This window comes from Saccopteryx bilineata, chromosome 1 (assembly GCF_036850765.1).
Source record: "Saccopteryx bilineata isolate mSacBil1 chromosome 1, mSacBil1_pri_phased_curated, whole genome shotgun sequence".
NCBI classification, from domain to species: Eukaryota; Metazoa; Chordata; class Mammalia; order Chiroptera; family Emballonuridae; genus Saccopteryx; species Saccopteryx bilineata.
The window spans coordinates 326,422,923-326,439,543 of NC_089490.1; the positions used below are offsets into that span (position 1 = coordinate 326,422,923).

The 16,621-nt window shown below is 46.3% G+C and overlaps 1 protein-coding gene and 1 non-coding gene across 2 annotated transcripts in view; one reads left to right on the top strand and one right to left on the bottom strand.

The window, feature by feature from the left end:
- Positions 1-16,621, top strand: part of VSTM5 (V-set and transmembrane domain containing 5) — a 28,570-nt gene that overhangs the window by 4,704 nt on the left and 7,245 nt on the right. The gene's annotated exons all lie outside the window — the stretch shown is intronic.
- On the bottom strand, positions 13,688-13,815 carry LOC136321207 (small nucleolar RNA SNORA25). Its single transcript, XR_010728486.1, has one exon. It is a non-coding gene; the product is annotated as a small nucleolar RNA SNORA25 (small nucleolar RNA).

The window sequence follows — 16,621 nt, forward strand, 5'->3', positions numbered from 1 at the left end:
AAGCCCTGTAGATGAAAACACCTCCCTTCTCTGAGCACACAGGACAAGGAGGGTGGGCTAACTTAGTGTTTCTCAGACAAGGCTGCACACTAGGTCCACCTAGGGCAGGCGTCCCCAAACTACGGCCTGCGGGTCACAATGCGGCCCCCTGAGGCCGTTTATCCAGCCCCCACTGCACTTCTGGAAGGGGCACCTCTTTCATTGGTGGTCAGTGAGAGGACCACTGTATTTGGCAGCCCTCCAATGGTCTGACGGACAGTGAACTGGCCCCCTGTGTAAAAAGTTTGGAGACCCCTGATAGGGGGCTCATAAGACCCACATATGCCCACGAGTTACCCAAGGCAGTTAAATCACTATCTCCAGGGCCAGACCCAGCTGCTTTTGTTACATTCACATTTAAGCTCCTCTGGTGAGTCTAATGTGTGGCCACAAGCGGAGAGCTTCTGGACTGGGCCGTGTCTGTGCCCCTCTACTAGGCTCGTCCTATGGAAACAGTCTGTCAGGAAGTGAGGACATTTCCACCAGCCCACCCTACCCGTTCTCAGAATACCACCACTGTGTGTCGTAGAGCCTCACCTATGTCTTCTTTGTGGTTTTATCTTAACACACCTATAGATATCTTCCCACCAGGCTTAGATCAGGAGACAGACAAGGCTGCTTTGCTTCAAAGTTTGGTTTGGTTCCATAAATAGTTCCTGAGCACCTACTGTGTGAGGGACACCAGGGCAGGAGCCAGAGATACTCAACACTGTCCCTGCAATGGGTGATCACATGGCACAGAGGGGAAGTCAGATCAGAACCGGGTGACCTGAGATCAGATATCCGGGACCACTGAGAAAGGCACTTAGCTCACTCAGTTCAGAGTTGGGAAGAAATCTCTTGAAGAAGAAGCCTTGAAAGCAAAGCAGGAGGCAGCCAGATGAGCAGGGAAGGAGACAATCCTGAGCAGCAGGGAATACTGAGTAGAGACACAACATGGCCACCTCTCTCCTTTTGGGCCAGTAGAGGGGTGACAGTTCTTGAGTAATACCAGATTCTTCAACTCCTGCCAGTTTCCCCATATTCACTCGGAGACATCATCAAACAGTTAAGAGAACGGAGCTTGGAAAGGTCTTGGATCACAGGTGAAAGTATGAGAAGAGTTCCTCTGATAGACTCTGATAATAGTGCCAAAGGATCGGGAGGGAAATGTGGGTCCCTCGGCACCAGGCCTGGCCGGGGACCCAACATGAGTGTCCTCTATTTGCCCTTGTGTACAAATGTATTATCCCTGTCCTGGGTTCACTTCGGGACAGCATCACATCTTTTGGAAGCCCATACCCAGAAGCAGAACACCAGCCTGGCTCTTCCTCCCAGCATTGACCAAGCCTTGGGATTTTAAGGATCTTAAAGCAGAACTTGTTTCTTTATCTCAGGTAGACAGTCAGTTCCACTTGACAGCCTCAGTTTGAATGAGCCATCTGTCATGCCACACATTGCTGGAGGCTGGCGATTCAGACCTAAGCGCATGATAGTGCACTTGCCTGCTCCTTCCAGCAGGAAAAGTGGGCAGTTGCTCATCTAACACAGGTGCCAGGCAGGCTATGAACTGTGCTGTGGGAGGCTAGCGGGGCCTGGCAGAGGAGGGGACATTTAAGAGGGGCCTTCAGGGGTGTGCAGAAACCCGAGAATGAGGAGGGAGTGATCTGAGCTGAGGTAGAGACAAAGGTCCAGTGGGAAGTGGCCCATAGTGGGTACAACTAGAATTGGGAGATTGTGAGGAGTCTTGGGAGGTAGAGGTGGAAAAAAAAGTTGAAACCAGATAGTTGAGGTCTTTCAGAGCCAAGAGAGACAGAGCCAGATGTGTATTTGGAGAGGTCACTAATCATAGCCTCCAGCCAACTGAAGAGAAGAAAAGCCAATATTCCTGAGTTTTTGTAATTGTTCAGAACGATGACAGGCAGGCTTCGTTTTATTGTGCTTTACTTTATTGTGCTTCACAGATGTTGTGATTTTTACAAATCAAAGGCAAGACCCTCCACCAGCCAAAAGATTATGACTGGCTTTATTGTCACAGTAGCTTTGTTGCTGTGGTTGGGAATCTCATCCACAATATCTCCGAGGTATGCCTGCACAAGACAGCAATAGCTGTGACTGTTTACTGAGCATCCACTTTGTGCCAGAAACTATAACAGCAGCTTTTCATTCATTCCGCAGTCATCCTGCAAATAGGTGCGATTAGTCCCCATTTTATAGAGAAGGAAACTGAGGCTCTGAGAGGTGGAGGGACTTGCGTAAAGATATTCATTCATTTGACACATGTTTATGGAAAACCCACGGTGCCTGACAGTTTGCTAGGCCCTAGCAATGCAATAGAGAACAAGGTGGACCTGCCCCTATGTTCATAGCTAACAGTTGATCTGGGAGGATGAACTGTCAGTCAAGAGGAATTACAACAGGCTGGGATAAGCGTGTTGATAGAGAGGAACAGGGAGCTATGGCAGTGATTTTCAACCTTTTTTGAGCCACGGCACATTTTTTACATTTACAAAATCCTGGGGCACACCACCTACCAAAATGACACAAAATGACACTCTAGCTGTTAGAATTTATTTAAAGTTTAAATAAATTACATTTATTTTAAAAAAGTTAAATAAAAAAGGATAACTCCCTCATATATACAGTCCCATGTAACATCCCTCATATATACAGTCCCACATAACATCCCCTTATAAATACAGTCCCACGTAACATCCCCTTATAAATACAGTCCCACGTAATATCCCCTCATATACAGTCCCATGTAACCTCATATTTACAGTCCCATGTAACCTTATATACAGTCCCATGTATCCCCTCATATATACAGTCCCGCTAATAAATACTGGAGCTTTCATCAAGGTTGTGGGTTCAAATCAATTTGGCAAATACTCTCTATATATAGAGACTGGACAAAATCAATTTTAGAAAATGTTGGGTACTTGTGTAACATCATAAGTCCTCAAAGCATCTCTACTGTCAGATTGAGAAGTTTGCTTTCTAGGTAAGGATTCTGATAAATACTAGAGTTCTCCCTGAGGTTGTGGGTTCAAATCCCATGGTCAGCTGGGTGCAGGGGTCTTGGTTCTGTCTGTTTTGATGGTGTATATAGAGATTTGAGCTCTTTAAGAAGTTGACCCTTCAGGAGGCCATATACAATATAGATAACATTGTGATGCATTGTACATCACCCTCTGCGGGGGCCTCTTTTAAAAAGAAAAAGGTCAAATATCTATATACACCATCAGGATAAACATAACCAGCTGAGGCTGAGGCTTCATCTAGTGGTGGCAACATTTACCTCCAGTCCTGACCAGGATTAGAAATCGGGACCATGGGGAGGAGAGCAGCTTCAACTACTCGCCCCGGCCACACAATGACAAGTGCATGGCAGCCCGAGCGGGGACCTTCCTGGGTGTGGATGAGAGGTGGCCTGCTATTGGTTCATCGCTAGTGGTCGGGATGAATCCTAGAAGGTGATTGGTCAGTGAGCATTCCCTGTGCCTCTACTCTTCCTGTCACTGATAGCTGGAGGGATTGTGAGGGGAATGTTTATGTTCAGATGGAGACGGCTGGTGGCGGGCTGTAGTTTGGGGACCCATGTTTAATTTCCCCACGGCACACCTGACCATGTCTCACGGCACACTAGTGTGCCATGGTACACTGGTTGAAAAACACTGAACTATGGTAACACAGAGTTGGGTGCTGAGAGACCCATCTTGGGAGAAGTGACATTTAAACTGAGACCTACAGAATGAAAAGGAATTGGCTCTTGAGTCTCCGTCTTTGAAGGAGGAGCTCTGCACTCTGACTGTGGTACCCAGTCATGTGTGTGCCTGAATCATCTTTTGATCACTCTACACCTCCCTTCCAAGTGCCTTCAGGCACCCTGTAAAGTCCTCCCAGAATTGTTGGGAGGCCATGCTACTGCATTTCTTCCTTTGTCCTCCTGTTCCACACATGTTCTTGCAGAGGTGTTGAGGAGGCTCCAACCTTCCAGTTTCCCAGGCTGGCCACTGGCCCAGGCTGACCGTAAGTCCTGCAGCCCAGCTCTGCAGAAGGCACACTCAGCAGCCCCCCCCCCCCCCGCCACGCTGTGCAGGGCCAGGCAGTGGTCTCCACCACGTGCCTGCGGCCTCCTTGGCATCAGAATAGAAACACAGCAGTGACTTGCCGACAGCCTGTGGCCATTCAGAAGAGTTCAGCTTTCCAGCAAGGGTGACTGGCTCTTGCTTACGGTAAAAAGATTCCAGAAGGAATTCCGCAGGGAAGAATCTCCGGTTGCCCAGTCTCTTGCCACACTTACATAAAGGAATCACAGATTTTTAAAGTGCTCATTCCAGTTCTCTCCTTAAATGATTTGGGTTGGAAGAACCAGCCTCCACCACCCAACCATCCAGCTCAGATCTGCTTCAGTCACTGGTACAATTTCAGCTGCTGCTGGCATACCCCTGGGAATGGGATGGCACTATCTCAGCAAGCAGCTCGCTGCTTCTTCAGAGAACCCTCCTCAAGGTAGCTAACATTTACAGAGTGAACACCAAGGGTTAGAAACTGATAAGCTACTTACATGTACTGTCCTATCACTTAAACTTTATTCTGCCGCCTGTGACCCTAAACTGAAATCAGTAGACTGGGAAAGTATTACCTGAGGTGTTTTTTATTAATCTTTTAAAACGTATGCATAGTTCCTATTTATTTCAATTTTTCAATATTAGAAGAGTTTTGCGTCTTTATTTAGAAGTTTGGTAACGTTTTTGTGACCAGAAATATGCTCTAGGAATTTAACTCTTGTGTATTGCAATTAGCCTATGATAAAATTGGTTTCCTTGTACATCATTTCACTTAAAATCACAGCTTCCAAGAGCCTGTCACTGGCATTAGGTAAGGACTTACCATACTCATTTCATAGACAGAGTAACTGAGACTGAAAGCCACTATTTATCCCAGGTCACACAGCTGTTAACGGCTGACCTAGATTCTGACCACAAGCCTGTCTGACTCCAGGGTCCGTGGATGCATCCGTCGTCCACACACTGGCTCCATCCTGTTCACCCACTGACCCTCATCCTGGCAGTGACTGGGTGCCCCAAGTCTTCCCGCCTCTCAGATAAGTTCTGCAGCAGTCGCTGGCTCCTGCTTGGCAGAGTGGGTTAGCAGTGTTGGAGAAGGAAAGAAGGGAGGCTGGGAGCACCTCAGTGTCCGCTTCGCCTGAAGGTCTTGCAGAATCATTACCACTGAGGTGCAAAAAGCGTGGTCCTGGGACTGTCGGCAGCATACGTTGTCAGAAATACAAACTCGGCCCTGGCCGGTTGGCTCAGCGATAGAGCGTCGGCCTAGCATGCGGAGGACCCGGGTTCGATTCCCGGCCAGGGCACATAGGAGAAGCGCCCATTTGCTTCTCCACCCCTCCGCCGCGCCTTCCTCTCTGTCTCTCTCTTCCCCTCCCGCAGCCAAGGCTCCATTGGAGCAAGGATGGCCTGGGCGCTGGGGATGGCTCTGTGGCCTCTGCCTCAGGCGCTAGAGTGGCTCTGGTCGCAACATGGCGACGCCCAGGATGGGCAGAGCGTCGCCCCCTGGTGGGCGTGCCGGGTGGATCCCGGTCGGGCGCATGCGGGAGTCTGTCTGACTGTCTCTCCCTGTTTCCAGCTTCAGAAAAATGCAAAAAAAAAAAAACAAAAAAAAAAAAGAAATACAAACTCTGGGGCCTCATCCCAGGCCTGCTGAATTAGAAACTAAGGCTGAGGCCCAGCAATTGTTTTAACAAAGGCTCCAGGTGATTCTGCTGCAGCTAAATATTGAGAACTACTGTCATAGCACTGGAGAGGTTGGAGAGGGCAGATGAAATGACTCAGCTAACCCGTTCCTTGGTTCAAAAGGCCCACTCTTCAGGGGCCCTGTGAGAAGACTGGGCTGAGCTGGTCGGGCGCCAAATTAACTAATAATGGACTCCCATGCGGGGCAGATGACACCAAGTTGGTGCCCCCAAATGTGAGTCCCCTTCGCTTCCGCTCCCAAATGCTCACTGAATGGAATGAGATGAGATTTAAATCTCATAGCCTGGAACCGGGGCTTCTTCTGGGTGAGAAATCGGGGAAGGGAGTCCTCTGCCCCTTGGAAGTGCTCCTGACAGTCTCTTAACTCGCAGTTTTTGGTTTGTGTTTTTACTGAATCACGGACAGCCAAGCCATCATCCCTAATTGCAAATGAGGAAACGGTGGGCCAGAGAGGTGAAGGGATTTGTGTAATCACCCCACTAGGGTGTGTGCAGCCAAAATAGAACTTGGGTCTTTTTTTTTTTTTTTTTTTTTTTTTACAGAGACAGAGAGTCAGATAGGGACAGACAGACAGGAACGAAGAGAGATAAGAAGCACCAATCATCAGTTTTTCGTTGCGACACCTTAGTCGTTCATTGATTGCTTTCTCATATGTGCCTTCACTGTGGGCCTTCAGCAGACCGAGTAACCCCTTGCTCGAGCCAGCGACCCTGGGTCCAAGCTGGTGAGCTTTGCTCAAACCAGATGAGCCCATGCTCAAGCTGGTGACCTCAGGGTCTCAAACCTGGGTCCTCTGCATCACAGTCTGACGCTCTATCCACTGCGCCACCTCCTGGTCAGGCGAACCTGGGTCTTTTGGTCCCACAGAGTGTGCATGGGGTGGCTCCCAGGGCTTCCCAGCCAGCGCCTTGCCCTCCTCAGCCACCTTCTGCCCACCAGGGCAAGGGGAGAAGGTAGAGCTGACCTCCCACGAAGCCTGCTGATCGTCCGCTCTACCGAGAATCCCAGGGGAGTGTGGTGACGCAGAAGTCACAAGCGTGTTTCAAGCAGGTGAGGTAGGTCCGCAGTGTCCCAGAAGGAGAAGGTCGTCTACTGAGAATGAGGAGGAATTTGTTGTAGGTGAAAAAGAGATGGGAGGGATCTTGTCTTAGTAACTGTGGGCGCGGGGGGAGTAAATTTATGAGGAAAACATAATGGGACTGGCAGTATAGAGGGCCCTCTTGAATTTGGTGATCTTGAAGGTGTGCTGGAAACAATAGGCTTTGTTCTGGAGAGTGTCTGCCATGGGCCCTTCCTCTGCAGTGTTGGCTGCTCAGGTTTGGGCAGAGAGGAAGCAAAGAGTGGCTGATCCGGGGCTAGGATTTTGCCAGGCAAACTTGATGAAATGACAGAGGCCAACGGAGATTAAATAATTGGCAGGACTGCTTAAGACATGGTGGACGTGGAGCCAAGGCTGGATGGGGAGGGCAGTGAGGACTGGGAACAGCAGAGGGAGCTGGTGGAAGGATGGAGGGCCACAGGGAGAGGTGGAACAGTAAGAGAGGGTGGGGAGGAGGCTGTGATCAGAGCAGGCTGCTTTACTGGAGGCTGAGGTAGATGGTGGGAGAATGTTCTCATAGGAGAGGGTGCTGGATGAATTGGTCCTGGGGATGCTGGAACTGGGGGACAGAGTGCTCACACTGATGGAAGGGGAGAGAATAATATAACCTCAAGGAAACAAGATTTTTTTTTTTTTTGCAAAAGTGTGGAGCAGTGGAAGTCTAAACCGGTGTTATCCGATAGTAATATAGTGCAAGGCACTTTTGTAATTTAAAATTTTCTAGTGGCTACATTAATTCCACCTGTTTCTTTTTTAATAATACATTTTGTTTAACCCAATATATCCAATATATTATAATTTCAACACATAACCAACGTAAAGAGTATTAATGAGCTGTTTTACATTCTGACATACTAAGCACGAAGCCTTTAAAATCTGGTGTGTATTTTACTCTCAGAGCACATCTGAGTGTGGACTAGCCAATGTCAAGTGCTCAACAGCTACGTGGGCCTACTGTACTGGAGAGCCCGGCTCAGGTTCTCGCTTCTTAACCCATCAATCTCCCACATCTCTACCAGCAAGAAGCAGCGTGCTCATTTGGGAAATACAAAATAAGTGAAAAACTTCACCTCTTGGCAAAGTGCCTTATCTTATTGAAGGCAACTGTGGAGCAGTGAAAACCGAGTGGAGTTCGGTCTCAGCTCTGAGTTTCTACCTGGCGAGGACTTGGGCACTTGCATGCCTCTCAGTTTCCTTGCTTGCCCTGTCAGCTCTTCTATTTGGCTGTTCCTGAGCTGTGTTCTTTATAATAAATTGGTTATCGTTTTCTCAGTGATCAAATAAGCAACTACCTGTGAAGCAAAAAGCATAGTCTCTTCTTAACCCAATTCTCCTGCCTGCTTCACAGGTCCAGATAATGTTTTTTAAGGACTTTGTCAGTTGTGTAAATGTGAATTACTAATGTTTTCAGACCCAATGTTGGCATGCGTTTCTTTTTAAGGTCGCGCTGTTTTTATTCTTTAAGGAACTCACAAACTCCCTAAAATATTCCAACTGTTCAGAAGGGTCTAGAGATAAGGTAAAGTTTTCCTCCACCCCAGGCACCCAGTCTCCTCTCCAGAGAGAGCCACAGCTCTTGGATTTTAGTGTATCCTTCCAGGGGTGTTCTACCTATTTATTTGGATAAGTGTGTGTGTATATTCATTATTTTACTCAATGGAAACATTCTCTGCACACTGTTCTGCCCTGAGCTGGGTCATTATCTTTGAAATTATCTACTACCAATGCATGCTGACCTACTTCATTTCTTAGTGTCTCTGTAGTATACTAAAATATGAACATTGATAATTCGAAGTATGAATAGTGATCATTTCTTTAACTGGTTATGACATAATAATAGATGGTCTCTAATCCTGGTTCTTCAGACAGAGCTCCTCAAACCCTAGTAATTTCCTGAGTGCTAGGAACATCTTTTGTTATATTTGGTCTGCGTGCCCAGTTCCTGACACAAAGCTTTTAAAAGCCTTGGAATCACCAGAGTGATGAGTGTGCTCTTTGTTATTGAGGGAACTCTCAGAAGGTGAGGGCTGGTTGGCAGAGGAACTGACCACGTGACTAGAGGGTTGGAACTTTCTGCTTCACCCCCCTGACCTCCAGGGCCCTGAAGGGAGAGTTAATCACGAACGAGTTAGGGAAATTGAGTTAATTACCAATGGCCAATGATTTCATTCAATCATGCCTTTGTAATGGAAACTTCCCCCATACAACTCCCCCTCCCCCCCCCAAAAAAAAACCCCAAACTGAAGGAGTTAGAGAGCTTCTGAGTTGGTGAACACATCAAGGTCCAGGGAGGGGCAAAGTGCCCACAGAGGGCATGGAATGCCCCTTCCCACGTACCTTGCCCTAGGCATCTCTTCCATTTGACTGTTTTTGACTTGTATCCTTTATAGGAAACTGGTCATGTAAGTAAAGAGCTTTCCTGAGTTCTGTGAGCTGTTCTAGCAAATTATCAAACCTAAGGAGAAGGCATGGGAACCCCTGATGTGCAGCCATTTGGTCATAAGTACCAGAGGCCTGGACTTGTGATTGGCTTCCAAAGTGGAGGGTGGTCTTGTGATACAGAGACCTTAACCTGTGGGGTCTGTGGCGATTGCAGGTAGGTAGTGTCATAAGTGGTGGGATTAGAATAAGAAACAGTTTTCCTCTACCAGTGAACACATAGGCTATCTCCAGTCTTTTGCTACTACAATTCACACTACCATGCTTCAGTGACAATGTTTACACTTATGTCTTTGCATCTGTGTGCCTTTATTAGTAATAAGATAAGTTCCTACAAGTGGAATTCTAGGTCAAGAGGTATGTACTATTTGAATAATTCTATAGATGTTATCATATTGCCCTCCGAGCAGGTTACACCCATTTACAATCCCCACAGAAATGTTTGGGTACAACTTCTGCAAATTCCTGACCACATAATGTTATCAAACCCCTTCATCTTTACCAGTCTGATAGTGGCCAAGTCATTCAAGTTTCCCAGACTGGGTTTCACTGGACTGTGATAATTGTGTATGACATGTAGTACCTAACAGGCTTTACCAATGGAAATGGTAGCTATTGCTATTTTGGGGTGATTTTTCTGGTTGGGGTACAAATACAGGAACCCAATGAGGGGAGCAGTTTGTCAGCCTCTATCTATACCTGCATCTATCCATCTTGTTTGGGTTTGGCTGACATCTGCGTGGCTTCCCAAGGCCATTAAACATCAGGATCATAGAGGAGCTACCTCAGAGATAAGCTGAGCTTAGGTGTCTGAGTAATCAGGCATGGCAGGGGATTAATACATAAGCTAACAGGAAGGATAGGTACCCTGTAAATTACATGCAGCTGTTCATCATCAACACTATTCATGGTGTCTAAACCCAAAAGCCATTATTTGGGGTTGTGTTGGCCTTCTACACACAGCTGTATTTTCAGAATTCCAAGCTCACTTGTCTTAACAGCAAAAGTGAGGTAGGGACATGGGTATTTTAATTGTGTGAAACTGTGCCAATTCCCCTGCTAGCTATTTAACTCTCAGCAGGCTTGGGGCTAGAAAGGGGTTTTGCCAGTACCCCCACACACACACCCAGCCAGACCCATTCCTCTTTCAGCTCAGCATAGATCCTCCCTTCCTGATCTCTTCAAATAAGCAGCAGGACATTCATTCATTCATTCATCCATACAATTATCAAACATTTGATCCTATTAAAAATGTCCACACTTAGGCCTGACCTGTGGTGGCACAGTGGATAAAGCATCAACCTGGAACACTGAGGTCACTATTTCAAAACCCTGGGCTTGCCTGGTCAAGGCACATATAGGAGTTGATGCTTCCTGCTCCTCCCCCCTTCTCTTTCTGTCTCCCTCTCTTTCTCCCCTCTCTAAAATGAATAAATAAAATATAAAAAAATGCTCACACTTAGAAAGAAAATATCCTTGGATTCAAAGGACCCATAATATTTATTTCTACTTATAGGATTTATACAAAATACTTTGTGTTCTATTGCTCCAATAATAACCCTTCTCTTCTCGGTAGCCTAGCTGGTCACAGCACATGAGGTTAGATAGATGGGTTGGGGTTCAGATTTCACAGAAAAGCAGGATTTATATTTATATTAACTACAGACCAAATGTCTCCATGGACCTCTTGGTACAGGATCTAATACCAAGGTCCTTTTGATGTGGACCAAATGTCCCCCAAGGAGGATCTAATACCAAGATCCTTTTGGTGTGAACCAAATGTCCCCCAAGGATTTATGAGTATATTGTGAGCATCTGCAAAGTGCCAGGCCCTGTGCTGGGTGCTGGGGCTGCTGAGATGGATTGGAAATTAGTTCTCCCAGCACCAATCTCCTGGTCTACTGGGCACATGTGCACTTCCTGCTGCTCCCTATCGACTCCCCAGTTCACCCAGGTAGGGCCACACCCAGCTGTTCCCAACTGTTTGGGCCCCAGCCAGGGTTTCTCCTGAAGGTGCTTAGGACAAGCGCATGTGGTAGGCCCAGGCAGTGCAGGGGATATGTGTAAATGGTAAGATAATCCATTCTGCTGCCAGATCGCCCTCCTGGGAGCCTCACTGGATCCTGCAGTTCCTCTATTCGAACACCATCCTGTGTCCTCCCTGCCTGGGGGATAACACCTTTGGGTAATCCAAACCTGTCACAGAGTCCTCACGCTACAGACACCTGCACAGCTTAGTCACCAGGTCCCAAACCAGAGGACCCACCATGGCTCCCCGGATGGGTTCACTGTTCTCTCAGTGGGGACTGTGCTTTTAAAATCTTATTTTTTCAGCCTCAGCTTACATGAGTATCTCCCTTCTTCCCCAACTTCTGCAAGCCTGAATTTGGTCCTCTAAAGTGGGGATAATAATATTCAGCAGGCCAGCACCTCAAGCCAGTGCCCTGCTGTGGAGGAAGTGTGAGCGCAGGCTAGGGGCAGTGACCGGTGGGAGTGCTGACCCACATGAGATATGTTTGGAGCCAGAGGGTTAAGGGAGGAATGGCTTTCGTCCACCCTCAGCTTATGTGGAGCTGGTTGTCCTGCACCCACCCCTGATTAGACCCTTGGGCACCTTAGAAATCAGCTGTTATATACTTAGAGTTTACTCTTTGCTCGTCAATATTTCTTTGAGTCTCAGGTAGGCTGGCCAATGGTCCTGGTTTACCTATGACTCTCCAGTTTTGGCAACAACACTCCCACATTCTGGGAAAACCCTCAGTGCCAGGCAAACCAGCTTGGTCACCCTGAGGCCAATGACACAGAGCTGATGTGAGATGGGCAGGTGGTGGGGGCTGTAGCTCCTGGACCAGCAGTAAGTACTGTGTCCTGCTGGGCCTTCCTCATGTGTCATCTCATCCTCACAGCCTCCCCCTGCCCGAGATTTGCTAGTCCTCATCTTAAAGTGGAAGACACCCCCCCCCAGTCTCATGGCGAGGAGGTACCAGGCTTGCACCACTGGGGAGCCCACCCCATCAGGTGTCTCCTCCACAGCTCACCGCCACTGGGAATCATCCTGTGGAAGGAGATCCACCACCCACTTCGGCAGTTTTCCAACTCCTGGACCTGAGGGTTCTGACTCTTAGTATATAGCTGCTTACAGGCTTGATGAGGGTGACGATGACAATGAGGATGATACTGCTTTCCTGGTTCTCAGGTGCATCTGATTGTCACCGGCTGGATACATAGCTTTCCAGAAAAGTGGGTAAAAATGTCCTGAAGAAAGGGTCTCCCCCAGGACTCCTTAAACTCAGATACCACATCAGCAATGTGTCTCACCATTAGTTGATATTCCTGTGCACTAGAATTGTGTTCTGAACAGTATTGACCTTTGTTGCGATTTCAGGAAATATATCCTTCTTAAATAGTAGGGTTGTTTTTAAATTTATTGATTAAAAAGAGAGGAAGGGAGAGAGAGAGAGAATCATGGATTTGTTCTTCCACCCATTCATGTGTTCATTAGTTGATTCTTGTATGTGCCCTGAGCAGGCTTGAACCCTCAACCTTGGTATATTGGAATGAAGCTCAAACAAACTAAGCTATCTAGTCAGGACTTAAAAAATATGTTTTTTAAAGCAGCAAAGCACTACCTTCATAATTTATTTGTAAGAAAAAGGATAAGGAACCATTCTGAATACAAATTCTCATTTAACATCTTTGATAGCTTCTTGGAAACTGAGACTTTAAGCAAAACAATGTTATGATGAAACCAATTTTACCCGAGGCTAATTGATGAAGAAGAGTTAAATTCCTACAGCATATTTCTTCTTTTTTCCTCCTCCTCCTCCTCCTCCTTCTCCTCCTCCCCCTCCCCCTTTCTCCTCCTTCTCCTCCTTCTTCTTTTCTTTCTCCTTCATCCTCCTCCTCCCCTCCTTCTCCTTTTTCTCCTCCTCCCCTCTTCCTCCTCCTCCTCCTCCTCCCCTCTTCCTCCTTCTTCTCCTCCTCCCTCTCCTCCTCCTTCTCCTTCTCCTTCTTCTCCTCCTCCCTTCTTCCTCCTTCTTCTCCTCCTCCCCCTCCCCCTTTCTCCTTCTCCTCCTCCTCCCCTCCTTCTCCTTCTTCTCCTCCTTCTTCTCCTCCCCTCTTCCTCCTCCTCCTCCTCCTCCTTCCCTCTTCCTCCTTCTTCTCCTCCTCCCCTTCCCCCTTTCTCCTTCTCCTCCTCCTTCTTCTTTTCTTTTCTTTCTCCTTCTTCCTCCTCCTTCTCCTCCTTCTCTTCCTTCCCCTTCTTTCTTCTTTCTTTTTCTTCCTTCTTTCTTCCTTCTCCCTTCCTTCTTCCTCCACTAACCAGTCATCTACTCATCGATGATAAGAAGAGCTAAATGTATTCTCCTCAGGGAAACAATAGCACTACTGAGTGTCTATTACATCCTGTGGAGAACGTCAATCTTAGGTCACAGCGTTAAGAGCTCCTGGTTTGGGTCCCATAAGCTCTCTTTGAAATGACCTATTAGTATCTTTTCTCGTGTACATACCTTTTTTTGCTCAATCCAGTTACTTGTCATGCCAGTCAGTCCTGTGTAACAGTAATAGAGATGAATCATGTCATCACAAACTATCTGGTCACTAGCAGCCTACAATTAGCGAGACAAACTCCAGAGGTCTGAGACAGCTATTAAAAAACCCTCACAGATTACCAATGGCTATTACATACAGTGTGTCTGTAAAGTCATGGTGCAGTTTTGACTGGTCACAGGAAAGCAACAAAAGACTATAGAAATGTGAAATATGCACCAAATAAAAGGAAAACTCTCCCGGTTTCATACCTAGTCAGTGCAGTTCGATGTGATCTCATGCAGATTTTTTAGGGCTCCTTAGGTAGCTATCCCGTATAGCCTCTACAGACTCATCACTGACTGATGGCCTACCAGAACGGGGTTTCTCCATCAAACTGCTGGTTTCCTTCAACTGCTTATCCCACCAAGTAATGTTATTCCTATGTGGTGGTGATTCATTATAAATGAGCTGATATTCATGTTGCACTTTGGTCACGGATTCAAATTTAGTGAGCCACAGAACACACTGAACTTTCCTCTGTACCGTCCACATCTCAACTAGCATGGTCATGGGCTGCTCCACTGTATACATGGTGTTACATCATCATCTGCACATGCGTACATGCTGCCACATAATCCTACAGAAACTGGGAGGGTTTTCCTTTTATTTGGTGCAGATTTCACATTTCTATCATCTTTTGTTGCTTTCTTGTGACCAGTCAAAAATGCACCATGACTTTACAGACACACTGTACATTTTAAAAAATTAAATCAATGAATAACTGAAAAATGAAAAATTATATAAATGTATAACTTATAAAATTCTGTTGCCATCTAATCTCTAAGAAGCAATTACTGTTAACAGTTTAGCATATGCTACTTCAACATACTTCCTACATATTAGCACATATTTACACAAACATAAGTAAGATCATATTATACTTTTGTATAACTTCATTTTTTTTTATTTCTTTTTTTTGTGACAGAGACAGAGAGAATCAGAGAGAGGAACAGACAGACAGGAAGGGAGAGAGATGAGAAACATCAGTTTTTTTGTTGCGGCTCCTTAGTTGTTCACTGTTCGCTTTCTCATATGTGCCTTGACCAGGGGGCTACAGCAGACCGAGTGATCCCTTGCTCGAGCCAGAGATCCTTGGCTCAATCTGGTGAGCCTTGCTTAAACCAGATGAGCCTGAGCTCAAGCTAGAGACCTCGGGGTCTCAAACCTGGTCCTCCACATCCTAGTCTGACACTCTATCCACTGTGCCACCGCCTTTTTTTTTTTTTTTTACAGAGACAGAGAGAGAGTCAGAGAGAGGGATAGACAGGGACAGACAGACAGGAACGAAGAGAGATGAGAAGCATCAATCATTAGTTTTTCATTGCACGTTGCAACACCTTAGTTGTTCATTGATTGCTTTCTCATATGTGCCTTGACCGGGGGCCTTCAGCAGGCTGAGTAACCCCTTGCTCGAGCCAGTGACCTTGGGTTCAAGCTGGTGAGCTTTTAGCTCAAACCAGATGAGCCCACGCTCAAGCTGGCGAGTTCGGGGTCTCAAACCTGGGTCCTCTGCATCCCAGTCCGACGCTCTATCCACTGCGCCACCGCCTGGTCAGGCTATAACTTCATTTTTTAACTTAGTAATATACCATAGACATCTTTCCTTGTTCTCACAAAGCTCATCCTTATTAATGGCTGCCTAGCATCCATTTTATAAATAGATTCTGATTTATTCAATTGACTTTTTTTTTACAGAGACAGAGAGAAGGACAGATAGGTACAGACAGATGGGAAGGGAGAGAGATGAGAAGCATTAATCCTTTGTTGCATCACCTTAGCTGTTCATTAATTGCTTTCTCATATATGTCTTGACCAGGGGGCTACAGCCGAGAGAATGAACTCTTGCTCAAGTCAGCAACCTTGGGCTCAAGCCAGAGACCTTGGGCTTCAAGCCAGCAACCCAGTGCTCAAGCTGGTGACCTCAGGGTTTCGATCCTGGATCCTCCAAGTCCCAGTATGATGCTCTATTCACTGTGCCTGGTCAGGCTAAATTGGCTTTCTTGAGTAGAACTTTTGCACTAGGTCTGAATATTGGTTTAGTAACTAAGTTTCTCTGGTCTTGTTCTGGAATGATTTTAGACTTGTTCTAGAATGATGTTAGCATGAGGTATAGAGGTGGTTACTCATTAATTCAACTTTTTAAACAGTTGACAAGTAGTTTTCCTTTAAACTCTTGAAACTGTTAATTTCCCACCTTTGCCGTAGATCATTTATTTCTAATTATATGTGGTAGACTGACAGGAAGAGAAACTCTGTTCCCCAAACCTAGTTAAATTCCTGGTTAGTTTGTCTGATTAGGAGGAGGTTTTTCTGGTCAAGAGAAAAATACAGAAACCAACACAAATTAGTTGCTCAGTTTATAGCTGTAACAGTGTTAACCTAAAAAAATAAAAGCCCACAGTGTAAGCAACCAGCATTTATTTGAGATTAAAAAAGAACAGGTACTGGGAAGCCCTGATTTAGGCAGACATCCAAACAGTGTTCTGATCAGGAGACAAAGGTAAGGGGTGTGAGAAGGGGGAGGGGAACAGTTACATGAGTAGAAGGAAGGCATTCCTATTGGTGCAGATAAGTTAACATAATGATGTTAATTCGAAGGAGTATATTTTTCATTTTCAGTCTAGTCCAGTAGTCATAATATCTACTTTCTTGTTATCTTTGCAAACTGTTCTTTGGGGCACAATGTTGCTTTAGGCCC